Here is a 12,023-nt window from a genome sequence, read left to right as displayed (position 1 = left end):
TGTACTGTTTTAATTTCCATACACAGTGTGCAGGGGTTCCAGTTTCTCCAGAGCTGCACCAAAGCTTGTTATTTGGGGTTTTAAAAATTATAATAGCCACCCTAATGTGTATAACATGGTATCTTGTGGTGGTTTTAATTTGCATATACCTAATAATTATTTATGAACATCTTTTCATTTGTTTATTGGTCATTTATATATCCTTTTTGCAGAAATGTTTATTCTAGTCAGTCCTTTGCCCATTTTCTAATTAGGTTATGCATTTTTTCATTGTTCAATTATAGGTGTTATTTATATACTCCACATATTAATCCTTTATCAGTCACCTGATTTACAAATATTTTCCCATTCCCCAGGTTGCCTTTTTGCTCTTTGGTATTCTTTCATGCACACAAGTTGTTAATTATGGTATAGTACAACCTCTTTTTTACTTTTCTGCCTGTGCTTTTGGTGTTTTATCCACAAAAATCCTTGCTAAATCCGATGCATAAAGCTTTTCCCATATGTTTTCTTCTAAGAGTTTTACAGTTTTAGATCTTACATTTATGTCTTTGATCAACTTTGAATTAATTTTTATATGTGGTATAAGATAAGGGCCCACATTTACTCTTTTTCATATGGATATCCAGTTTCCCCAATACCATCTGAAGAGTCTGTCCTTTCCCCCATTTAATGGTCTTACCACCTTTGTCAAAGATTGTTTGACCGTATATGTGAGGGTTTATTTCTGGATTCTCTATTCTATTCCATCAAGCTATATGTCTGTCTTTATGTCAGTACCACACTGTTTCAATTACTGTAGCTTTGTAATAAGTTTTGAAACCAGAAAGTATGAGAGCTTCAACTTTGTCATTCCTTTACAAGACTGTTTTGGTAATGCTTTTCTGTTTAGTTCTTATCTCCCATTCTTCTTTTTCTTTCTTTAAAATATTTCCCTTATTATTTCACCTTTTCTTATATCATTTATATGTCTTGCATCATTCACAATTTGGAAGAAAAATGAACTAAGACAGCCTAACTGAGAGACTAAAAAGTAGTTGTCTAGAGCAGACAGGCCCTAACACTCTGTGGTATAAACCTTCAAATCCTTTCTAGGACAGGGAGTGTGGGCTGCAATAGAGACCTGAAGGAGGAGTTCCAGAATCATTTTCTTCTCCTGTCTGTTTACTATTTAGCCATCTAATTTTGAACAAACCACTTGACTCTTTTTGGCATCTGTTTTTCAAGAACCAAGAAGGAGAAAGAGAGGTTTCTAAGCTCTAGAATGCTATCATTCCTCCAGCAGACCATAGATGCTACTTTGAGAGTAGCTCTTAGCCAAGGTAATTCAAACTCCCAGGAGCTGCGTAATCTGCTTCTTGTCCTCTATCTTCTTTTCTCTTTTCCTTTATTTCCTCTGTGACTTCCTATTGCTTTCTTTTCTTTCCTTGAAACTCTTTTTTCCTTTATTCTGTCATTATTGTTTCTAGTTTCCATTTTTACCTTTTAAATTTTTTATTCTTTTCTCAGAAGGGGAGAGAAAAATATCAATATTCCAATCCTCATGAATATAAAGACCATGCCAGACTCTATCACTTTGGCATCCAAAGACAATGAGTAGCCAAACATCTACATATGATATGAGAGAACTGGGCACATATACACCTCTGTTCTCCACAACCTGTTCCTGCTTCTGAAATCTCCCATTAGGGTTATGGAGAATGAAAGGTAGAACATTCAAGCCTCCTAATTTATTCCTTCAGAATATTAACTGGTCCTTCCACTTTGTTTGTCCTTTCTCAAGTCCCTGATATAGTACTCCTAACTTGAATAACTCCATTAGGCTCAAGCTGGTGTCTCTCACTTCATCTTCTCTCTCACTCACCTTGCACCTCACTTCCAGGCTACTTTTTATACAACTGTACTTATAGTTGTCATGTGCTCAAAAATTTACAGTGGCTTCCTGTTATTTTTGGCATTAGCTATAAAGTCTTCATTTGGCGTTCTTAGCTATTCATCATATGATAGCAATTTTATTTCCAGTCCTTTCCAACAGGATTCCTTAACAGCTCACTTCCTCTCATGCATTCTGTTCCTATTCCCAACTCCCTGCCTCTGTGCTGTTTTTCATCATTGGTAATAACTGCTCTCTTCTTTTCTGTCTACCCAGCGATTTTTATCTCCTACATAAAGCTTCCCTCAACAACTCTAGACAATATAGATTTTCCTCCTAAATTCTCATTACTTATAAAATGAGCATCGTACAGTTCAGCTCTTAATTGTTCTATATATTTCTTGTTCTGTTTCTCCTGCTGGATTTTAAACTCCTTTAGGAATGTGGACTTATGTTTTCAAATTTATAACACCATATTATTTTTTGAACCCAAAGAGTTTCCTATGTGTCCACTGGCCTATGTATACAAGTTCCTTAAATTTAATATTCCAAGTCATATGCACCATGCTACTCTTCTAAAAGATGATACCAAGTGTTGAAGGGAACCACAGGATCTACTTTAGTGAATTTCAAATTTAATTATTTATCTTTTCCGTACCAGAAAGTCTATCAGGTACATGTATTCCTCTTTTAGAAAACTACATAATTTAATCCTCCTGATCAATATATCCAAGAACAGCTCAGTGTCTTTCAAAATGATGACAATGTACAAAATAAAAGAACACACAATTAAGCCAAACCAAGTAGAAATTTCTCTGCTTGTCAGTAAGATGAAACAGCTTCATAGGCAGATTCCCCAAACGGCAAGTCTCTAAACCCTTTGCAGATATAAATTAAGATGTTTAGGAAGTCACATAGCCTCATTCAGTCACTTTCCAAACAGGGTTTTAGTTCCTCCTTCTAGTATTGTGAAATAAATATTCAATTATTTTCATATGGATAAGAAATGCCTTCAATGCTGCCTTTTTAAAAGAGGCCACATCTATGGTAACCTTATAAATATGCTGACAGTTTACAACTCTATTAGTTATGTACAACCTCTACCCCACTTCTAACTGCACTTCTCTTAAGTCTTGTTCATTTCTCATAGATACTAAAGTCTGCCAAGTGGAATAATCAACAATATAAAGGCCACTGGCTCACTCACTGCTTCATTTTAATTCAGTTATGTAATTAGCAGATAACTTATATAAATTATCTATCAGAAATACTCTGAAAGGTGTTCAGTCTTTTGAATAAACATGAGTTAAATACAACACTAGTATTTTCAGGAATAATATAAACTTTTATAAACTTCAGTAAAACCATAAAACCCTAAGGTTTGAAAGAAGTGAGACTGTTTGGTGAAACTTCTCTTTTGCCTTTGCTGGCAGAGGCTGAGGGACCAAGAATATTTTGCAACAAATACGCTTGTGCACATAATTCTGAAAATCATCATATAAACATTGTTTTCTCTAAAATCTAGAGATAGAGCTCCAATCTCCCAGTCAGGGTAGAAAAAGGAGCCATATGTTACATTGTAGATGGTTGATTTCCTCTGGTCACATTCACTCGTCATACATTGGGAAAGCAAAGAGAAGTGTGAAATGTTTTAATAGAAGATGCTTTTTACACAGGAATAGTGGATTACTTATTTTTGAAAGGTCAGTTAGGAAAGGGTATCATATGTTGTAGAGTAATACATAGGAAAATCAGTTCAGGTCATGAACTCCTGTAGGAGATACTTAGTATTAAAAAGTCACTCAAAGACCTATAGTAAATGACCTGTTAGCTGGAATGGTTAGAGAATTAGGTCCTCTGGTTAAAAATATGTTGCAGTTAAGTCTCCATTGTGATCTCTACATCATGCCTAGATCTAAAATCTTCAGGAGTTAGGGTGATGTAAAGTAACAACCTGATTCCAAATCCTGGCCATAGCCCTTTCTAGATGTGTGGTGCTGATTCAGTTATCTACCTTCACTAAGCCTGAATTTTTATATCTGGAAAATGGAGATAAACCTGCATTAAATACCAGGCTAGGACTTCCACTCTGGGCCAAAATGGAGTTTTCCTTTTTGTCCCACATGAATAAAAATATAAAATATATAAAGAATTGGTTTCTAATATACTTGGTATTACACAATGGATGGTGATTCCTGGAGTATAAGAAATGAATGAGGTGGGTCTTCTGACTGTCCCAGCTTAGTACCTGGAGAAAGTGTTTTGGTCATGAACAGATAGGGAAAACCAGGTGTAGTCCAGCAGAATTCCTCAGTTGAATCGACAGAGCTGAGTATTTAGGGACACTAAGGCAGCTGGAGTTCAAAAGACAGAGTACAGAGAAGGAAGAGTCACATAGAAAGAGAACTCTAGAGAACTGCACAGGGTCCATCCTCAAGTTCAGCAGAATGTTAATCAGCATATACATGTGATGAAGCAATTGAGACTGGGGGAAAAGTCATCCACAGGATTAGAAGGAACAGTACCACCACTCACACAGTCTCAGAAAGTTCCTATTCACAACAGCTAGACTTTGTAAGTTATGTGAAGTTGGGAGAGTACTAAGAAGGGTCTTGCCTTAGCAGCAGAGAATAATTACCTCTAAACTTAAACATGGCTCTGGTACTACATAACAAGTTTAAAAAAAGACTTGAAAAAAATAAAAATATTGTCAAATAACTGTGTCCCAGAATAAAACATGAGAACATTTATAGAAATAAAAAAAACACAATAAACGGAAAAACTTATAATCCCTAACACCTGATAAAAATTATTAGGTAAAAAAAGGAAGAAAAACATGACCCATAATAAGAAGAAAACGTAGTCATAACTGACCCACAACTGATGCAGATGTTAGACTTAAAAGAGAAATATTTCAAAAAGTTATTATAACTGTATTCTATATATATAATAAGTTAAGATATAAAAGCCCAAATTGAAATTTAAAAGATGAAAAGTACAATATCTTAAAAGAAAAAATAAACCAGATGGGATAAACTTAAGATTACTCATGGCAGAAAAATAGTAAACTAAATATATAGTCATGAAAACTTTTCAAAATTAAACACAAAGAGATAAAATAATCCAAAAAAGGAAAATGAATAGTAGTGAGTTGTGGGACAACTTCAAATGGACTAATAGATACATAGTTGAAGTCTCTGAAAGAGAGGAAGTGATAGAAAAATATTTGAAGAAATACTGTTATTTCTCCCCAAATTTGATGAAAACTATAAACTCATAGAACCAATAAACTATAAAAAAACCCAGCACATGTATGCACATAAACTCACAAAAATGTGAGAAAAAAAGAAACTGTGCTAATGCATATCATAACATTGCTCAAGAACAGGAATAAACAGAAAATCTTAAAAAGCAAAACAAAACAGAAAATAGATATGCCTCATACAGAAGAATAAAGACAAGGAATACAGCAGTTTTTTAAAAAATAAGAAACAGTGCAAAAAGATAGTGGCTAACATTCAAAAGAAAAAATATTTCAACCTAAATTCTATGCCCCGATTAAACATTTTTCAAACACAAAGCCAAACAAGAATTTTTCAACCATTCAAGAGCAGAAACACTTCATCAGCAGCAGAAATACATGAAAGAAATATGAAAGAAATTCTTCAAACAGAAGAGAAATTATATAATCTGGAATAGGGATCTACATAAAGGAATGCAGAGCACCAGAATAGGGAAAATATGAATAAGTAGATAATATTGTTGTCTTGTAATTTAATTAATGTTAATAGATAATTGGCTGTTTGAACATAAATAATGATACAATATGGGGTTTATAATAAATAAAAAATATTGAAACACATCTATAGTGCCATGGCTGAATAGCAGAAATTTGAAGTGTACTATTGTAAACTTCTTAAAATATACATGAAGTGGCACAATAGCACTTAATGATAGACTGTGGTAAGTTAACAATCTATACTATAAATCCTAAAGTGACCACTAAAAACAAACAAACAAAACAACAACAAAAATTTAGAGCTAATTAGCCAACAAAGGACATAAAATGGAATCATAAAAATACTCAGCTGACCCAAAAAAAGGAGAAAAAGAAGAAAATAATAACTGAATAGAATAAATATAAAATAAATAACATGATAATAGAATTATACCTAACCACATCAATAATTATATTCAAAGGGAAAGTTCTAAATGCCCTAATTATAAGGTAATAATTGTCAGACTGAACATAAAAGTAAGACCCAACTATTTTTACTTTTTAATACAAAATGGCAAGCTGATACCAAAATTCATATGGAAATATAAGGAAACTATTGTAGTCAAAATGATTCTGAAAGTGAAGAACAAATTTGGAGAATAACACTACCTAATTTTAAGATTTATTATAAAACTTCATCAATCATGACAGGGTGGTGCTGACAAAGATACAAATATATCAATGGAACAGAATAGAACCCAGAAATAGACATACACATATAGGGACAATGGATTGTCAACAAAGCTAACTCAATGGAGAAAGGATATCTTTTTAACAAATGGTGCTGGAAAAATTGCATATTCATACACAATGAATATATTTTGAATCATACTTGGTGTCATACACAAAAATTGTCTCAATTGAATCATAGACTAAAATTAAAACCAAATAATAAAAAGGCTTCATTTAGAAGACCTGATTGACTGAGGATCAAACCCACAACCTTGGTGTATTTGGATGATACTCTAACCAATGGACATACCTGGCCAGGGCTAATGGTTGATGATGTCTTAGCTATGACACCAAAGCTGTTATCTATAATATTAAAAATTTATAAATTAAACTTTAGGGAATTTAAAACTTTGAACTTTTTGATAGCTACTCTTAAGAAAATAAAAATAAGAGATAGAATGGAAGAAAATATTTCATATTATGTATTTGATGAAGAATTTGTACCTAGATTATGTGAAGAATTCTCAAAACTTAATAATAAGCAAACAAGTTATCCATTTTTTTAAAATGGCAAAAAATTGAAGATACTACACCAAAGAAGACACACAGATGGCAAATAAGCACATGAAAACATATTCAGCATCATTAGTCATAAGAAAATTGCACATTAAAACTCCAATGTGATACTATTACACACCTAGTAGAATGGCTAAAAATAAAATGTCTGGCCATACCAAATATTGGTGAAAATTTTGAGAAACTGGGAGCTCTCATACAGTGCCAATGGGAATGTAAAATAGTACAATCACTTGGGAATACAGTTTTGCAATTTCTTTAAAAGTTAAACACATATTATTTCACTCCTAGGTAGTTATAAAAGAAATGAAAAAAATAAGTCATACAAAGACTTGTATAGAAAGGTTCATAACCCAAAATAGGAATCAAAGCAAATATTCATTATCAAGTAATAAATAAACAAATGGTGATATAATGAGAGGAGGGAACATTATATCAAAGCCCTGGAAAGAGGCAATGTTGATCGGTAAAAGGAACTAGGACTGGGAATCAGAAGTCTTGGTACTTCCACTATCTGTGAAATCAGATAAACAAGTTCACATCTCTGGACCTCATCTGTCCAACAAAGCAGAAATATTTATTTTTATTCTAAAAGTTTACTAATTCTTTCATTCAGAAAAAAAAAAAAAAACACTGAAGAAGGTAAGGCAGTAGATTTAATAAAAAGGATAATGGATAATGGACTCTCTTCACTTTCTTACTGTTTGACTGGCTATTCTAGAGACCTTGTTTCTGTGATGGAATAAAGGACTTTTACTCCAAAAAGGATAAGGAGCCAATAGCCCTCATCTGGCCTTTGAGGTACAAACTCAAGGTATGAGCCCAGAATATAATTTTCTAGTTTCTTGGTAGTTCCAGTAGAGTTCATTAGCCAAAATTGTTGTGGCTATATGCCTTTATTTCTTCCTCTACACTACTTCTCCCCATGTTTCAAAAGATTTATATAGCTTAAAGCATTAAAAAACACAATTGTGTAACTAAATAAAAGTTTAAGTGCTGTGTAATCTGTCTAATCACAAGGACATTTATACGGAACAAAATCTACAGAAGAATACAAATCCTCAGTCACAGGAAGCTATCTTTATAATCAAGCTTTCCTAATTCCATAGCTGAGATAGCATTGAACCAACCTTGGCATGGTAGTTGAAGGATAATTGGCAATCCAGAAAGTTATATTCCCATAGAATATTTTACAGGTTGACTAAAATTTGGAGTGGTGCCAAACTCTTTAGGATATCTAAAGATATGTGTTAAGCTCAGAGAATTTGTTTTCTAATGCAAGGGTTAAAGTGAGTAATTTTAGTTATGTCTAAGGGAGTGGGTTACATTGGGAATTTTTATTTAAGTGAATGTGTATGTACCTATCCATAGACAAATGTAAGTGTAGGGATCTTATTGCTTATTCTTGTTCTGGTAATGAGAATTAGCACTATCCTGATTTAGTTCATGCCTTATCCCTATGAAATTTTATTTGAAATGCGTTCACATTAAAGAATTCTTTGGGACTGTCAAAAATAAACTCCTCTAACATGAACATAATCCCCACAAACATTACACTTATAATCACACTCATGCACACCCCAGGTCTTTTCTGACAGCTTGCAAAAATCTCTATTTGCCTTTTCACAGTTACAAAGAGGTTTCTTTAGCTATTTCCTTCCACATTTATATAGCTCAGCTTTTCAAAGGGTTTTTTTAAATGGCTTAGACACACCTAAGAAAAATATGCATTTCCTTTCATTACCTGGCTAATGGCCAAGGTTTTTAAATCCCCATTTACCAAGAAAACAGTGCTCTCAACTGTGCTACATATAACAGCAAATAGCAGATGCTCTTGATATTCACTTTTTTACTTCACAAAGCCCATATCATCTTCCCATTTTCTTCTGCCCTTGTTGCCCAGTTATTTGTTACCTGTAGGAAAAGCTATCCCAGTATCCCTGTTCTATTGATGGAGCTCTGACTCACGTGTGGTGTCTGATAGAACATACACAAGGCAAATTTCACCCTCATACCCTTATTCTCATAGTAAGTAAATATAAAATTTCTTACTTCTCAGGGACAGTTTTTTTTCCTAAAAATAATTTATTTAATGTCGTAAGTTGATGTCCTGACAAGAGGATTCTGAGCAAGAGAAACTTACAAGGGAATTCAGGGGTGTGATTCCAAGCAAAGTTTCATGGAGGATTCAAGTTCATCCTATACAGGAACTTGGGAGTGTGCCTTAAACCTCAAACCTTTTCTCCTTTGAGATCATGAGGCTGGTCCATCCGGTAAGGAAGGGTGGGGAGGTATAAAACCCTAGGCACTTCCGGCTCTCTAAATATCCTGTCAGTGAATCTCTAGAGGTCCCCATGGGAGTCCCTCAAGGCAAATCAAAGTGCAGGCCATTAAAAGCAAAAGCCCACAGAGGCCAGGGGAGGGACAGACAGAAACACTAGAAGGACACTAGGGCATGGGGCCAGCACCGGCAGCATCCGAGCTCTTAGTATTCATGGAGCACCTGCTGGGGATAGTTGGCGGCAAGTAGATCTATTCCTCATTCTAGCTAAGTTTAAAACAGAATTTTTAAAAAGATGACTCTTAAGCCAATATTCACACAAATGAATAGAACATTACAAACTGTAAATGCTTTGAAGAAAAGTTATGAGAACATTTATTAGAGACTTGACTTAGTCTTCTGTTCAACAACTGTTTTTTCTAGGAAATGAATCAATAAGTAGTGATTCGGTTTCCTGGCTACATGAAGAAAAACCACGTTGTAGTTATTAGTGTTTTTGCTAGGTAAAAACAATTTACACACTTGTAGGTGTATCAGAGTAATTCCCAACGTCAGGATAAACCCTATGAAAAGCCTTTAAATAGTGAATCAGTGGAAAGGAGATAATATAAGGGTATTCAGATTGGGGAAACTAGGGAATATTCTACAGTCCCATCTTTATATAGGCATCAAGTATGACACAAATGGCCCAAATAAGAAAGTCTCTACACACACACACACACACACACACACACACACACACACAATCAATCAATGGCCATGTTTTGACAAGGAGAATTTTCTGACTAGTAGTAATGATAGAAATTTCTACACTGTGAGACAATATGTAGGACCCAGATGAGATGCTCTATATTCATTATCTGGTTAGGTCCTAACAAACAACCTATGATTTTGGTACTATTTTTATCCTAACTTTGCAGAGAGGAAAATAGGATGAAAGAGGTTAAGAAATTTGTCCAAGGTCAGCAGGTGTAAAGTGGTTGAATGGGATTGAAATGCAAGCCTGTCTGATTTCCAAGCTAAGCCATAACTAGTTTGTTAAGCTAGCTAGAAAAGCAGCACCCACTTAAGTGAAAACTCTCACTGGAAAGAGAAATACGAGCCATGGCAGCTTAAATCCAGCAAGGTTCTAGCTAATTATCCACTTTAGCTATAAGCCTGACTAGCTAGCTAATGATCCCCCTTTCTAAACAATGTGGTTTCACATAGATCTATCATCATGTTCCCATTGGCCTTATAGGCAAGCATATTGTGAAACTTTCTTTGTAGCCTCAAACACATCATACCTTAGACTATTATTTCCTACATGTTTGTCAGGGAATGCATAAGGTCACTGTCTGAAGGTAGGCTCCATAGGCCCACTAGATCTTGACAACTAGTGTCACCACCAGCAAGAGTATGTCTTTTACTGTAGCACAAGACATGGCTTGTGGGGTAATTCACTCAGTGCTTTCCATTAGAAATTAAAAATGTGAATTTCACGTAATGAGTCTATCACCCATTAATTACAATGGAGTGCTGACTGGTTTTTTCCTCTAACATGGTGACTCTGAGAGATCGGCAGTGACTGCCTTGAACACAGTTGCAAAAAGAGGCCAGATGCTATACAAGGGTTCAATAGGAGGGAACGCCAAGATCAACTGGTGAGGTCCCTGGTGCCAGAATGGGGAGAATGTGTAACCTTTTGGTCACACTTGATGAAGTGGTGTTTCCCCAGCCTACTTAAGAATCACATGGGACTCTGGTCAAAACACAGATTCCCGGGTCAAGGGCAAAGCTACTGAACCTGTTGGAACAGGTGCCTAGAAACTGGCATTTTAACAGCGGTTCCAGGTGAGTTTTCACAATTAGGTAAGTTTGGAAAACATTTGGAGTAACCATTCTTTATCCCATATACACTTCCAAGCTTTATGGTGTCAATTAAAAAATTCTCAGTTATATTTTATTTGAATTGAACAACCCTTTCTGCGGCTGTATATACTTGCACATGTGTGTGTGTGCCCCTGCACATGGGGGTGGAGGAGTACGTAGCAGGGTTGTCCTACCTTTCAGCCAACCCAGGAACTAGTGATGGTCCTTCCCTTCCATGTCACCACACCTCCTCCAGGGTTCCAGAGCTCACACCTTCTTTTGCATGTGGCAAGAACTTAAAGTGTCCAGAGCAGTTCACAGAATCTCAACTAATTTTCAAGCAAGAGGCAGACACCCTTTGGTTGTTTGGTCATGACAATGCACAGGTGAGCAGCTGCCAGTGGGATGGCCTTTAGCTGCTCTGATGAGAACAGCTGTCTCCTCTGTAGGTCCAACAGGCATGTTCAGACCACGGCCACACATGTATGTAGTCACTGGCTCAGCTTCCACGAGGTTGCCCCTTCTGACCACAGGCAGTCACTGGCATTCCCCTTTTGTTCACAGCTTCCTCTCTGACTCCCCCCAATTCCCTGACTGACCTCCCCCAAGGTACCACCTCTCTACCTCTCTTTCTCTAATAGCACAGACACACCTCACCTATACTCTATTCTCTTTCCTTTGTGGGTGTGTGCATGTGTGTATGTGTGCATTTATGCATATGAGTGTGTGTGGATGGTGTATGTTGTTTATGTCATAAATTCCTATACTCCACTCCCTTCAGGGCTTCTCTTGATTTTCCTGATTTGGAAAACATAAAAAAGAAAAACAACAGGGAATATTTACTGTTAATTTTTTTCTCTTCATACCATAAGAGTACTAGTTTTCTTTTAAACAATATGAAATCTTATTGTGCAACCTGATGTTACGATCTGGAAATGCAGGAAAAAAAGGAATATTCAAAATTTAATATTTTGTGGTTTTACCTTGCCATT

The sequence above is a fragment of the Furipterus horrens genome, unplaced genomic scaffold (assembly GCF_987537825.1).
Source record: "Furipterus horrens unplaced genomic scaffold, mFurHor1.1.pri manual_scaffold_5, whole genome shotgun sequence".
NCBI lineage: Eukaryota > Metazoa > Chordata > Mammalia > Chiroptera > Furipteridae > Furipterus > Furipterus horrens.
Note: the sequence above shows the minus strand (reverse complement) of the source record.